General features: G+C 49.7%; 1 pseudogene across 1 annotated transcript; it reads left to right on the plus strand.

Moving 5' to 3' along the window:
* The first annotated feature begins 2008 nt into the window (after positions 1-2008).
* Positions 2009-13553, plus strand: LOC308512503 (histone-lysine N-methyltransferase PRDM7-like; annotated as a pseudogene). The gene is made up of 10 exons: positions 2009-2077; positions 2192-2315; positions 2465-2572; positions 6766-6818; positions 7897-8053; positions 8643-8744; positions 8944-9215; positions 9649-9716; positions 10804-10997; positions 13476-13553. The product of its transcript is annotated as a histone-lysine N-methyltransferase PRDM7-like (transcript).
* Positions 13554-16146: the final 2593 nt, after the last annotated feature.

Consider the following 16146-nt stretch of genomic DNA (forward strand, 5'->3'; position numbering starts at 1 on the left):
CCCAAGGGACGCGGCTGTCTGCCACGAGGTCTCCCTCCGACTCTCTGGGTTCAGAGGTCTGGCAAACTTTCCTGCCCAAATCCCTGGGCTTTTTACCTTTCCAGGGGAGTTCTGCTCTTCCCGGCTGCAAACCGTCTCACCAGCTGAGCAATTTCGCCAATTCGGGGTGGATGTTACTAGTTTCAGCTGCTCACTCCATTTGCTCCGGGACACAATCTGGGACACATCTGCCTATACCGCCACCATCTTGCTCTTCCACTCGACAGCTTCCTTTAAGGCAGTGGTTCTCAACCTTCCTAATGCCGCCACCCTTGAATACAGTTCTTCATGTTGTGCTGACCCCCAATCATGAAATTTTTCTGTTGCTACTTCATCACTGTAATGTTGCCACTGTTATGAATCGTCATCTAAATGTCAGATATGCAGGATGTATTTTCATTGTTACACACTGAACATAATTAAAGCTTAGTGATTCATCACAAAAACAATATATAATTATACATGTGTTTTCCAATGGTCTTAAGCGACCCCTGTGAGAGGGTCGTTCGACCCCCAAAGGGGTGGCGACCCACAGGTTCAGAACCGCTGGTCTAGTGGGAATCCCTGTTTCCCAGAACGCAACTCCCCGCCTACCGCCTGGTCCTCTCGCTAAGGAAGCGAACAAATGCGCCTGGAAGACAGTCCGGGACCTACATACCGTCGGGTGGAACAGAGTCTCGGTCAGGCGGCAGGAAGGCCGCGTCAGCCCAATACCTGCCCTGGCTGGGGGCTCCCGGCTCCCGGGGTCCCGCCCATACGCAGCGGGAATCCAAGCCCTGGACACCGCCCAGTGGCTGAAGGCTTCTTGACGGACACTCACAGGACCCAGCACAGCCAATCACCACGGGGGGTTGGGAGCGCAGGGCGGGCTCTTTCCACAGGATTCTCGCCTTGACTGGCAGGAAGGCTCCACCCCACGCCCCGCCCTTTTCGCGTTTCTGACCGCCCATTGGCAGGCCGGGCCCCGTGACCACAGCACTCATTGGCGGCTGGCGCTGACGCTCTGGAGGCAGGAAGCTCCCCCTGGCCCCGCCTCACACCGCCTGAGGGCGGGAGCACGCGGCCAGGAGCATGGGTTTGAGGGGACCTCGGCCAGGTGCGCAGTGCGGCCTGGAGACAGACAGGAAAACGGGAGCCTTGCGTGGGAATCCCTTTGCCGCTGGCCTTCAAACCCCCAGCCGAAGACTGGGGGTGTCCTCCTGAGAGGCTCCCACTCTGTCAGCCTCCAGGGACCCCAAGTGCGCTAACCCGGAGGACCCCCGGTCTCAGCGCCCAGAGGAACGCTCAATCCCCCAAAGGTCAGACCCAGCACACCCCGAGCCTGGGCTCCCTAACCACGGCACCCAGGAAGACCAAATCCCCAACTCTGAGACAGAAACCCTGGAGGCTGTCCCTGAGACCCCAAATCTCTTCACAGGAGTCCCAAATCCTCTGACCCGAGCACCCAACTTTCCTGGCCAGAAAGACCCGGATTCTGTCCAGCGGGCCTATCTCCTCAGCCGGAGACGTCTCTGCCCCTTGAGGCACCTCCTCCCGCGTGCATTGCTCCCGAATCGCGGGTGCCATTCCCGAACCCGGTTCCTCTCGGCACAGCCCCCGCCCCCATTGTAAGGGCGCACCACCTCCACCCCCAGGGCCCTCAACGCCCCCACCGTGCCCCTCAGACCCCCCTGACCTCGCCCCTCAGACCCCCTAGACCGCTTCCCTCAAATCCCCTAGACCGCTCCCCTCAGTCCCACCAGACCGCGCCCCTCAGACCCCCCTGACCGGGCCCCTCATTACCCCCTGGAACCCCTCAACCGCGGCAGGAGGAGGCGCCCCCTAGTGGGTCATAATGGCCGCAGGCCCGGTCTGTCTGGGGGTGGGGGAGGTGGGGGGGGGTCGCCCTGCCAGGTGGGAGCGGGTCCCCTCAGCGACTCCTCCTCCCACAGGCACCGCGTCCTCCGGAGGGGTCTCTGCTGGCGGCACCATGGACCCGGACAGGGACCTGCAGGAGCGCCCCGTGGAGGAGGCGGGGAGAGCAGGGCATAGGCCCAAGGTGAGGGGGTCCGAGGGGGTGGAGGTGGGGACGGGGAGTGGGGAAGGGGTGGAGGCGGGGCGCCCCCCCTCGGGCCGGGGAGGATGGACGAACGGACGGACGGTCTCCCCCCAGCCCAGGGGCGCCTGCAGGGACGTGTCCATCTACTTCTCCCGGGAGGTGTGGGCGCTGATGGGCGCCTGGGAGCGAGCGCAGCACCGCAAAGTGAAGAGCAACTACGAGGCGCTGCTCAGCATGGGTGAGCGAGGGGGGACAGGGCCGCGGGGTGGGGGGGGGCGGGGGTGCTCCGTCCAGGGCCCCGGGCTCTGCCCCCGCCCAGCGCTGGCTCTGCTGTTTGTCCATCAGCTTTTCGCCTGCAGGACAAACTCTTTCTTTCTCTCCTTCCAGGTCTCAGGGCCCCTCGACCCGCGTTCATGTGTCGCCGCGGGAGGACGGCCAGGCCCCGGGTGGAGGACTCCGAGGACTCGGATGACGAGTGGACCCCGAGGCCACGAGGTGCGGGCGGAGGGCGCGCAGCTGCCTGACCCTGACCTGGTGTAGGTCGGGCGGCCTCTCGGGAGTTACCTGGGAGGAGCAAGCATCAGAGCAGTTATAAAGCCAGGGGCTGTTCACATACACCACTTTTAATGAATAATTTATTTTACAGAGAGAGAGAGAGAGAGAGAGAGAGAGAGAGAGAGAGAGAGAGAAACAGGTGAGTGAGAAACCTCCATCGCTGACTCCCGCCTGCCCCCCACCTCACGGTTCATAGGTCGAGGCTCAACCACTGGGCCACACTGGCCAGGGTCATAAAACCTCTTCAATGTGTAACAATAATTATATACAGATTTAGTGTTAACACTATCACAGAGGTCCCTTATTTCTCCCCCTTTTCTCACCTTCACCCAGACCCACCCCCCAAATCTACAATAATGAAACCATAATATGCAAATCCAGGGCGGACCAGCTGAAGGACCCACCAGATGACCAGGCTATGACACTCACTGGCGCCAGGCCAGCCAAGGCCTGTGAAACGCAATTGGTCCGGCCCCCCAATCCCCCATGATGCCCTGCAGAGAGAGGCCCAGGCCACTAGCCACTGGGTCATCAATGGGGGCTCCCCGTCACCCCAAAGAGGGAGGCCCAGGCCACCAATGCAGAGCTGGGGCTACTGAAAGGGACCTCCCTCTGCAGGCGATGGATCGCAGGACTCCCAGACTGTCAGAGGCACAGAGGGCACAGGCCGGGCTCAGGAATTTCCCCCCACCCCCCCCCCCCCCACCACCACCGCCATTCCCACGGTGCAGAAATTTATAAATTTCGTGCAATGGTGCTCTAATATATATATATTTTAAGCTGTTCTCTCTCCGGGAGCACACACACCCCTCACCCTTTTCCCTCTCCTCCCCCCAACCCCCACTCGGTGTGCATCTCCTAAACTATGGGACCCAGGAGACTTGCACCAGGGAGTACGGGCAGGGGCAGCTCATTCAGGCTAACCCCCTGAACCTGGCTCCAAGGCCCCTTTTCTATGACTTTCCAATGAGCCAAAGCCGCCCGCCTAGGCTGAACTCTTTCCTTTAACCTTTCTAGAGCAACACAGCAGCCCAGCCTAAGCTCTCTCCTGCTGCTGCTTCTATCCTTGTTTCACTGTCCCTAGTTTTAATAAACATTCTCTCAAAATAAAAATAATTGAATAGCCATGTCTCGGTGGCTCCGTTGGTTGGAGCATCCTCCCATACACCAAAAAGGTTTCGTGATCCATCCCCAGTCGGGGTGTGTATGGGATACAACTCATCGATGTTTCTCTCTCACATCCATGTTTCCCTCTCTTTCTTCCTCTTCTTCTCTCTCTAAAATCAATAAGCATATATTCTCAGGTGAGGATGAAAAAATAATAATACAGGAGTATAAATGGTGGTGGAAAAAATAAAATAGAATAATAATATAATTGTATAGTTATAGAACATTAACAAGTAAGTATACAAAAATGTAACAGTGAGTAAAAAATAACTAATTCAGAAGAGTTGTGATCACATAGAAGGAGGAAGGTTTGACAGGTGAGCAGTGCTCTAAGACCTGCATGGGGACATATGGGAAAATTATTACTCATGGTAGTTAGGGGGTTGGGTTGTGCGCCAGGGTAGGTAGTAGTTCATCGTTGTATCAGGTTCCATGGCAGCCATGGCATCATCTGCCAGGTTTCATGAAAGTCTGATTGGTAGGGTCTGTAGTTCCATGGGTCTGAGGTTGAAACATAGCTGAAGTCACGACGTTATGTCCAGCTTGCCCGAATCTCTGTTTATGTGGTGACTAGACCTGAGTCTTTGTCCCTAAGACTGTGTGATGCTGATCAGAATCTAGTGATTAGAGAAGGTGGTCACAATCCAAATGTGCAAAGGAGGAAGGATAAGAAAGAAAGGAGCCAAGGTGGTCCTGGTGCCTTGTCCAAGGTGGACTGGACAAGGCCAGTGTGAAGACAGAAGACAGAGAGGAGAAAGCGCTGGGTTACAAACTAGAGATTCTTTGCAGTTACATGACCTTTATTATACTTGTGTCATGAAAGGCCAATTTTTTATTTTTGCTTTTTAGGGCAATTTTATTTTTTAAATCCTCACCCAAGGATATTCATTGAATTTAGAGAGAGGAAGGGAGGGAGACAGAAAGGGAGACAGAAACATCAATGTGAGAGAGGAACATCCATCAGTTGCCTCCTGTGTAGGCCCCAATAAGGATCAAACCGGAAACCTTTTGGTGTAAAACATGGTACTCCAACCAACTGAGATGCCCAGCCAGGGATAGGCCACTCTACACAAATAAAAGAGAAACATGCAAATTGGTGTCACTCTGCCAGGCCCGCCAGCCAATCAGGATACACATGCAAATTAACCCAACAAAGACGGCAGTTAATTTGCCTAACCAGGGCAGCAGCTGAGAGAAGACTGAAGGCTCTGGCTGGAGTGAAGACTGAAGACTGAAGGGACTTGGCTTCTCCTCAGTGGCTGGAGCAAAGGCCTGGGACCCGGGTGCCAGAGGAAATCTAGTGCCGGCAGCCAGGGGAAGGAAGGCCTATTGCGTGAATCTTTGTGCAATGGACTTCTACTTTAAATATATATATATTGAACAGAGGATGAAGTACAGATGGGGTTTTGTCTATTTTTTTTTAAATATATTTATTGATTTCAGAGAGGAATTCAGAGAGATCAAAACATCAATGATGAGAGAGAGCCATCAATTGGCTGCCTCCTGCACACCTGTGGGATGAGCCCGCAACCCAGGCATGTACCCTTGGCTGGAATAGAACCCAGGACCATTCCATCCGCAGGTTGACGCTCTATCCACTGAGCCAAGCTGGCTAGGGCTATTTTTTAACATTTTAAGAAAATTAGCTGATGCTCCCAATAAAAGCATAAGCGTAATGAAACCTCAGGAAACTTTTTCCAATCATCCTTGGTCTGTCCTGGGATTACTCTATAATTCAGAATTCTGAAAGATAAAAATCTCCAGATTTTGAAACAATTACCAACCAAAACTGATTTCTGACCCGGCAGGCGTGGTTCAGAGATTAAGCGTCGACCTATGAACCAGGAGGTCACAGTTCAATTCCCGGTCAGGGCACACGCCCAGTTTGATCCCTGGTGTGGGGTGTTCAGGAAGGCAGCTAATCCATGATTCTCTATCATCATTGATGTTTCTCTCTCTCTCTCCCTCGCCCTCTCCCTTCCTCTCTGAAATTATATATATTATTGATTTCTCACCATCTTTTAGCTAAACCTTCTTGGGTGTCTTTCAGAGTGGAACAGAATAAACATCAGAAGGTGAGTATTTCCCAAATCCTGTGGAAAAGAAAATCTTCCTCCTGGATGCAAATGCAGGGAAGAGGAGGAAAAATCAGAGTGCACCCAAGAACTGCCACCTTCCTTTCCTGACCTCTTCAACAAAATGCCCAATATCATCTTAGTCGTTAATAACATCAGCAACAATAGTAGCTACCACGGGTCTTATCTTCACAATGCTTCAGACTCTAAGAATTCTACGTGCATAAACTCACTTAAACCTTACCACAACCCTATGAGGTAGGTACTATAAGTATCACCATTTCTGATGAGGAAACTGAGGTTTCAGACATATACAAGTGTTTGATTGTATGTCTGAAATCACAGTATCGGTGGTCGTGCATTCTAATCCTTAGCTTCATCTCTAAACCACTTACAAGCTCATTAAAATTTCCATAGTTTTATGCACTTTCCACTGTCTCATCCATACATGATTACATCTTTCACTGACTGATGATTCCAAACGCAGTTCTGCTCTGCTATGCTCCAGTGAGAAATGCACTAAGACTTCCGACTTGCAGAAGCTCACTGATATATAGGCAGTTTGCACGGTGCATGGTCCCAGATGAAGATGGATATAGCAACCCCAGCATCAGAGCCTCCCAGTCAAATAAAAGAAAGCATCTCTCAACTCTGGGGAGCTTCAGGTTTGACGATTCAGAAATAATAAACAATAAATAAAGTGACTTAAGAACTTCATAGAGATGACACACTATTCAATAGAAGCTCATCTGGAACTGGTTTTGAATGCTCATTCCAGTCAGAAGAAGTATGGCTTCTTTCTCTGAGCTCTAATTAGGCCAGTGTCATCTTGTTTGAATCATTGGCTCCGCCTGCCTACCTCTGCATTGTGAGCTCTTTTGTTCACACCAGATTCTTCTCAGAAGTCCCAGGCCCAATTCAGGGTCCCTGAGGGCCCCCTGAATGTTTGCTGAAAGAGTGCTTTCAAATTTACAAATTAAACTAGAGTAGGGTCAAAGAATAATGAAGATAAATTACATGTGATTTCAAATATAGAGATGGCTGAGAGGGACATTGATATCAGGACTGTAATTTCACATTCATACTGTATCAAAGTGCTCACAGAACACTTTGGTGAACATCATTATATTTCATGTTCATTATAACATTAAGAATTAGCATGTTATAGGTCAGGAAAATGAAGAGAACAGGCTGGTAGCACAACCTTATTCAAACAGAATTGGTGGGAACCAACTAATCTAATTACAACTGTTCTTTCCATGATATAGTAAATTGCACATTTTAGCATAATTTCCTTTATTGTCATGGTAGGTTTCTGCCAGCCATTTCTTTTTAAAAAATATGTTTTTACTGATTTGAGAGAGAGAGGAAGGGAGAGAAGCATCAGTGAGAGAGAAAAACATGGATCAATAACCCGTAACTGGGGCATGTGCCCTGACCGGGAATGGAACCGGCAACCCTTCAGTTCAACCAACTGAGCTACACCAGCCAGGGGTCTGCCAACTATTTCTTTCTTTCTTTTTTTCTTAATCCTCACCCAAGGATATTTTCTCATTGATTTTTAGGGGGAATAGAAAAAAGAGGGAGAGAAAGAGAGAAATATCAATGTGAGAGACACACATAATGACTGGTGGCCTCCTGCATAAGCCCAGACCAAGGTCCAGGCCAGGGAGGAGGGTCCTGCAACCAAGGAACTCGCGCTTGACGAGAATTGAACTCAGGACCCTTCAGTCTGCAGGCCGACACTCTATCAACTGAACTACACTGGTTAGGGCCCAACTATGTCTTTTTCTCTTCCCAGTATCCTTCATTCTCAATGTGCTATAAAAGAAAGAGCCTTAAGGCATGGGTTCTAGTCTTCGATTCAAAACCCACATTGGCCATTTCTTTTTCCTCTAATTTTCATACTTCCCAGGTATTTCCAAGAGTTGTTGAAGTGTTCATTAAAGTCATGTATATCATAAACCCTACATAATTAAATAAATGTACGTTACATTTTAATATGTGACTTTCACACTGAAGGCAAAGTCCAGGGCGCCATTAAGTAATGAGTCCAGTTTGAAGGAATTGTCAGGAACAGCAAATTTGTTGACCACAAGTGGCTCAGAGCAGACCCAGAAACCAGTGCCCCCTCCTGGAGAAGCAAGTACCTCCGGACAGCACCCTAGATCAAAATTGGGTAAGTTCAATAATTTGGAGATTTCAGTTCCACTAATTCCTCTGGAAAGGCTGGTCAGTATAGCCTAGGTATGTGGGGTGGACATTCAACACGCCTGGATTTGAAACTGGAGTTAGCACTGAAGCTTTGAGCTAATCTTACAAACTCTCTGAGCTCCTGAATGCTAATGTATACAGTGAACATAAGGAAACATGGGACACATATAGTTTGAAAGCATTAAATTAAATCTCAAACAATTGACACATGCAAGCTGTCCAATAAATCCATCTGTGATAATAGCAACCATATTCTCTTGGTGTTGTGTGCCCAGATCTTTACTCAGTGCCTAACACATAACGTGCCCTCCATAAATACTTTATGAATGACCAAAGCTTGGAAGGTTGAACCTGATAATGGGATCATCTAGAAACTAAAATTGAATCTGCCATCGGTAGTCAGTGTGGCGTACTAGTCTTTTAGTTAATGGAGGAAAATACCAGATACTATAAAGAACAGGTGATCATTTGATGGGAAGACATTGTGTGTTTTCTGACAAGACAGGGACTCATGTTCCAGACCCCCTTCATTCACTAGCTCTTCTCTCATGTAGACCTCAGGAGAAAGGAGATCGAAGTGAAGATGTATAGCCTACGAGAGAGAAAGGGCCATGTCTACCAAGAGATCAGCGAGCCCCAGGATGATGACTACCTGTGTAAGCTCACCCTAACCAAGGGGCATGTTATGTCCTTGATGCTATGATTTCACCTGGTTTTTGGGTGCCCAAATCATTCCCTTCCTCTCTTGACAGGGAATATAGGATTGAGGCTCACTGATGGGAGCTCTTTCTGAAGCTCTTCGTGTGCAGGAACATGCACTGCACCCTGACTAATCCCTGTTGCTCTTGCCTCCAGATTGTGAGAAGTGTCAGAACTTCTTCATTGACAGCTGTGCTGTGCACGGGCCTCCTACGTTTGTAAAAGACAGTGCCTTGGACAACGGGCATGCCAACCTCTCAGCCCTCACTCTGCCCCCTGGGTTGAGAATCGGACCATCAGGCATCCCTGAGGCTGGGCTTGGAGTGTGGAATGAGGAATGTGATCTGCTGGTGGGCCTGCACTTTGGCCCTTATGAGGGTCAGATCACAGAAGATGAAGCCACAGCCAACAGCGGCTACTCCTGGCTGGTGAGAACTTTACCTCTTCCCTGTCCTCTGGCTTCCCGTCCCTCCTGTGGCTTGGATGCCCCCACCTTCTACATGCTAGGACATGGATGGGGACCATATGGTTAGTTAGCTCTGTGTACTGGGCGGACTTTGCATGAACATGGAGCTCCTCTCTAAGGATCAGAGGGTAAATGGGAGCAAAGTGGTACAGACTCCTCCCTTGTGGGGCTCCTGCTTAGTGGACAAATTGACTCAGGCGTGTAGATGATTAGTAAGAAAATTATCCTGTGATCACCATTGGCAGTTGAATCACCATGCAGGCTGAAAGAGATTTGATGACACTAGAATAAAGTAATTATTCTATTGTATACTCACAACCACACACACACACACACACACACACACACACACACACACACACACACAGCCTTTAACTTCTTTTCCTGAAATGCAGGTCAACAAATGGAGCAACTGCTATGAGTATGTGGATGGAAAGTATACATCTCAGGCCAACTGGATGAGGTAAGGTCACTAGGCTTCTGGGTGCCGGAGAGGACACTCATGCCTCACAACCCACATGTCTGTCCTTCCCATCATGCCTCCCTAATGGTCTCCCTCAGTCCTCTGTTCCCCCTTTTTCTCCATACAGTGATCTTTAACATCTAGAGACATTTAGGAAAAAAGGAGGTAACAGTATAGCATATGTCCTCAAAAGAGAAGAATCTAGTTTGGGCAATGGGAAAAACCTTGAGGACCCTGGATTACTCTGTGATTTGTCTAACTGACATTACTTAAACCCTTACTATATTCCAGTTTAGAGGAAGGAATTCATTACTTACACAGATCACACAATCCATGTCCCTAGGGAGGACTTACTGCAGACGGACATGAAACATTTTATTTCATAAACATTTAACTCTAATTTTCCTATTTTTCAAGAAGTTCCCAGTGCCCAGATAGCCTTGAACCAAGGATAGTCTAAACCTGTGAGGTCAGCACATCATCCCAGACTCAGTTCTAACTAGAACTGGATGTTGGAGCCTGCAGAGTCATAGTGCTCATGGCCCTTTCCTGAGGAGCTCTCTTGTGTCAGGGGAGACAGATTATGAATAAACTACTATTGTTCTGTGTTATTTTTCTAAGACAGAGAGACCTCCACATTTCTGTGGGAACCTGGGGGAGGCAACTGAATGATGCCTTCAATAAAGTGTGGGGAGACTCGACAAAGGCCTCTGAAGAGAAGGTAGACTTGGACTGAGTGTTGAATGATGTGAGTCCTAGAGCAAGCCCCGAGTCCTGGGGTGTAACACAGAACCTGACTTACAGCTTAGAGAAGCTAGAGGCCACCGGGTTTGATGGGGAAGTCTGGAATGAGGCTTTGGAAATGGCATTAGGCAGGATGAGACCTGTGAGCAGGACTTAGAGACAGGAATTCACATGACCTTGTGACAGAGGCTTGGACATTGAACAGAAGTTTCCCCAGGAACATGGGGGTGGGTGCCATCAGTGCTGAGGGCCTTACGCGTCAGTGAGGATCTGGACACGATATGACAGGTAGTGGAAGCTCATCGCCTGTGGTTTTCTTTCCTTTCATCTGCCTCAACGCCAGGTACGTGAACTGCGCCCGGGATGAGGAAGAACAGAACCTGGTGGCCTTTCAATATCACAGGCAGATTTTCTACCGAACCTGCCGGGTCGTGAGGACGGGCTGTGAGCTGCTGGTCTGGTATGGAGAAGAGTATGGCCAAAAGCTGGGCATCAAGTGGGGCAGCAAGTGGAAGACAGAGCTTGTGGCCTGGAGAGGTGGGCACCACTCTTCTTCAACATGGAAAGAAAGAATTCTTAGAAGTTTTCATGCTCCAACTCTCAAGTAGAGTAAAATCCACTCTAGAGTCAGCAAAGCTTCAAATCAGATGCTTCAGAAATTGATGGCTCATCACATAGGTCTTTTATTCTTAAGAATAATTTTAATATTTTTATTTTTGTTCTAATTTTTAAAAATATGCTTGTATTGGTTTTAGGGACAGAGATGAAGAGAGAGGGAGAGAAATATCAATCTGCTGCCTCCTGCATTCTCTCTACTGGGGATCAAGTCCACCACCCTGACATGTGCCCTGACCAGGAATCAAACTGGCTACCTCTGGGTGAATGTGACAATGCTCAACCAACTGAGCCACAATGGCCAGGGCCAATTTGTGTTCCATTTTTAAAAATACTTCATGCAAAAAATGCACAGCATCATATAGTGCTGAAAGGATTAGAGGCAAAAAAAAAAAAAAAAAAAGGTCTCAGGCACTTAACCAGCTCTCTCATCAAGGTGGTTGTTTTTGGGTTGTTGTTTTTTTTTTTTTAACACTTTAGCTGTTTCTGCTTCATTTACTGCATATTTCTAAATGAAATGTGTGTGTTAACATGCATTCATTCATTATTTTGTGACTTGTCATGTGAATTCCTACTCGGTGCCACACAGGGTTCTGGGAGCTGGAAATACCAATTAACACGATGATCAGAATCACTGCTCCTGAGCAGCTGGTTGGTGAAGGATGGAAGCCTCGGCAGACATATGTGCATGTGCTTAATATCACACAGTGGTTAGCGCTTTGTAGAAAACGGGCCCAGGACAAGTGCCTAGGGATCAGTGTGAGGGGAAGGTGGGTGTGTCGGATTGCAAAGGTCAAGGGAAGGCTTTCTCAGGAGACAACATTTACAACAGTTGTGTCACAAGGTCCCAGGCAGAGGGATTGGCTGGTGCAGGGAAGGAAAGAGGTGGGGTGTTGAGCTGGCTGAGGGCTACTCCCGTCTCAGTCTCAGTACAGAGGGCAAGAACAGAGGTTGGACAGATGGCTAGCAGCCGGGAAATACAGTGCCTATGATCCAAGCTGAGATACTGGGGACTTTCTTGAGTGAGACGGGACAACTGAGCAGTTTTCAGCTGCAGAGTGGCATGTTCTAAAACTATGCTTTGTTAATTTTTGGGGGAAATAAACTTCAGTGGGGAATCCCCTCCGAGATTATTTCAACTCCAAGTGAGAGAGGAAGGCGGACTGGCTGGAGAGGGACGGGAGTCAGGAGTGTAAGAAGCAGGTTGGGGAAATATTTTTGTTGTTGTTGTTAATCCTCACCCAGGGATATTTTTCCACTGATTATTTTTTGAGAGAGAGTAGAAGGGGAAGAGACAGAGATAGAAACATCAATAGCTTGTCTCCCACAGACACCCCAACCAGGGCTGGGGATTGAGCTAGCAACCCAGGTATGTGCCCTTGACTAGAATCAAATCCAGGACCCTGGAGTCCCCAAGGCGACGCTCTATCTACTGATCCAAACTGGCTAGGGGATGGTTGGAAAGATATTCTGAAACAGGACTTTGTAGTGTATTTGAAGTAGGCTAACACTGAAAGAAATCAAGTAGGAATACTGTGTGAGGAAGGACATATTTCCATTTTGTGATTTGTGGAAAACTGAGAGAGAAGCAATTGCTAGTTGGGGCCTATGGTTTCTCTATTTTTAAATATTTTTAGTGATTTGAGAGAGAGAGGAAGGGAAATGAAGAGAGGGATAGAAATATCAACATGGATCAGCTGCCTCCTGCTGGGATCGAGCACAAAACCTGGCATGTGCCCTGACCAGGAATCAAACTGGTGACGTCCTGGTTCATGGGTTGATGCTAAACCACTGAGCTACCTGGCCAGGCCTGTGGTTTTTCTCTTTAACATGACTTAGAAGACACATGTATATGGAAAGGTCACAATAGTCCAACCCATATAAGGAGTGAAATGCCTTCTGATGGTCCTTGATCTGTAAGACCTTTTTTCTTTTCAATCCTCATCCCAGGATATTTTTCCATTGATTTTTAGAGAGAATGGAAGAGGGAGGAAAGACAAAGAGAAATGTCGATGTGAGAGAAACACATTGACTGGCTGCCTCCTGCACACGCCCAGACCAGGGCCCAGGCTGGGGAGAAGCCTGCAACCAAGGCACATGCTCTTGATGGGAATCAAACCCAGGACCTTTCCGTCCACAGGCTGAGGCTCTATCCACTGATCCACACTGGCCAGGGCTGTAGAAAAGACTTTTGATATGGGGTCTCTGGATTTCTGAAGAAGAGTAGTGCAGACAAAGAAAAAGAAAAGTAGACAGTGAAGGAACACTTTGTGGGAGGCAGAGCTTGCACTGTCAACACAGCTAGAATGATTCCGGGGACGGGTCTTACCAGGAGACAGAGCGTACGGCACAGGCAGGCTTGCCTACACCTGCCCTGACCAAAACTTTCTTCTCCAGCAGAACCAAAGCCAGAGATCCACCCATGTCCCTCCTGCTCTGTGGCCTTCTCCAGTCGGACATTCCTCAGCCAACATGTGAAACGCAATCACCCCTCTGAGATTCTGCCAGGAGCATCTGCAGGAAAACACGTCCAGGCGGAGGAAGCTGGCCCAGAGCGTCAGAATCAACAGCAGCAGCAACAGACTGGTCCACATGGCTGGAATGACAAAGCTGAAGGTCAAGAGGTCAAATGGAGGTCCAAACCTTTTCTTAAAAGGATCAGGCACAGGGGAACTTCAAGGGCCTCTTTCAAGCCTCCCAACGGACAAACAGGGAGCTCCAGTGACCATGAGAGAATAATGGAGGAAGAGCCCAGCACAGGCCAGAATGTTAATGCAAAGAACACAGGCAAATTATTTGTGGAAGTAAGAATGTCAAAAATTGTAACAATCAAGCATGGAGGGTGTGGGCAAGGCTTCAATGATAAGTCACATATCGACACACACCAGAGGACACACTCAGGGGAGAAGCCCTATGTGTGCAGGGAGTGTGGGCGAGGCTTTACAAAGAAGTCACATCTCATCAGACACCAGAGGGCACACTCAGGGGAGAAGCCCTATGTGTGTAGGGAGTGTGGGCGAGGCTTTAGAGATAAGTCACCTCTCATCAGACACCAGAGGACACACTCAGGAGAGAAGCATTATGTGTGTAGGGAGTGTAGGCGAGGCTTTACAGATAAGTCATCTCTCATCAGACACCAAAGGACACACACAGGAGAGAAGCCCTATGTGTGCAGTGAGTGTGGGCGAGGCTTTACAGATAAGTCATCTCTCATCAGACACCAGAGGACACACTTAGGGGAGAAGCCCTATGTTTGCAGTGAGTGTGGGGGAGTCTTTAGAGATAAGTCATCTCTCATCAGACACCAGAGGACACACTCAGGAGAGAAGCCCTATGTTTGTAGGGAGTGTGGGCGAGGCTTTAGAGATAAGTCATCTCTCATCAGACACCAGAGGAAACACTCAGGGGAGAAGCCCTATGTGTGTAGGGAGTGTGGGCGAGGCTTTACAGATAAGTCATCTCTCATCAGACACCAGAGGACACACTCAGGAGAGAAGCCATATGTGTGTAGGGAGTGTGGGCGAGGCTTTACAGATAAGTCATCTCTCATCAGACACCAGAGGACACACTAAGGGGAGAAGCCCTATGTGTGCAGTGAGTGTGGGGGTGGCTTTAGAGATAAGTCATCTCTCATCAGACACCAGAGTACACACTCAGGAGAGAAGCCCTATATTTTTAGGGAGTGTGGGCGCGGCTTTAGAGATAAGTCATCTCTCATCAGACACCAGAGGACAAACTCAGGGGAGAAGCCCGGTGTTTGCAGGGAGGATCCATCATGAGCCCTAAATTGCACCTCAGCAGCCACAGGGCAACTGTAGGCACCACATACCTCATACCCCAGCTCTGAGGGGGCTTCAGAGTAAGCCTGCAGGCTCCTTTCCTTCCCCAAGAGTGTACTTAGTACAGAAGTAACTGGTCAAACATCCACCACTTTCAAGAGGAGAGGCAATAGACAAACAGTTCCTTAAGTGCTATGGGGATGTCAACATCCATGTCCCTCATGGTGTTTTTGGCCTCGTTTTAAAAAATTTTGTGTCCAGACAAACCTGAAGCCGACATGCCTCATCCCCCTCATCACTGAAAGCAGAGTTCCAGGAGGGCCTCAGAGAACGCTCAGCCACAGACCTGAACCCGGGAAGGTAGGAATCTGGCATCAGTCCAGTGAGGTTCCTGCCAGGGAGAGGGATTGAGACAGACTCACCAGGAACATGAGTAGGACCCCAACAACCCCTAGGCTTCTCCTGGCTCCGCCCCTGATTCCTCAGACCTCTGTAGCCTCAGAGGTGAAAGCCAGAGAGGGTGTGTACAGGTGTGTGTGTACGTGTGTGTGTGTGTGTGTGTGTGTGTGTGTGTGTGTGTGTGTGGGTGTGTTTGTGTGTGTGCCTGTGCACACACCTGTGCTGCCTCAGTCTGGGCACTGGTCGCCCTCTTCTTGCTGCCTCTGTAGCAACGGCATCTTGCCTGGGGCATAGCATGTGGGCGCCAGGTCTGCCCACAAGGGTTTGAGTCTCAGCTCTGCCCTCACAAGTGTGTGTCCTAAGGCAAGACCCCCAAAGTCTCTGTGCCCCTTTCCAAGCTATAAAGCGGGAGGGTGACCCAGGCTTTGGAGTGTCATTCAGAGTGTGGTCAGCACCGGCGCCTCTGGCTCAGGTGGCTAAAACGTGCGTCTCTCGGTGAACAGCGTCTGCCAGGCCTTGAGGTGGACAAGGGAGGCAGAGGGCGTGGGGCCCGGGAGACAGTTTAGAGCTCGCGCAGCCCCACTGTTCTGCGTGGACTCGGCTGCCTGAGCAGGAGGCGTGGGGTCAGGCATGCGCCTCCCCCGGGCCACCCCCTTCCACTGAGCCTGGGCAGGCGGCACTGCGAGTGACCAGGACACAGGCCCTCCCCACCCTGCTGAGAGCTGCTAGGTGCACCTCACCTCACAGTGTGTGCGAAGCCCACCTCGCAGCAGCTCCTGGTGCTGGCCTTGTACCTGGGTCCGCGTGTCTAACCCTCCCCTGACCCGTCTGAAATCCTTCACTGCACGTTTCTTATGGGGAGTCTGATGGGCCATGGACCCGCGTGAGCAGAG

The sequence above is a fragment of the Myotis nattereri genome (assembly GCF_964212035.1).
Source record: "Myotis nattereri genome assembly, chromosome: Y".
Lineage (NCBI taxonomy): Eukaryota > Metazoa > Chordata > Mammalia > Chiroptera > Vespertilionidae > Myotis > Myotis nattereri.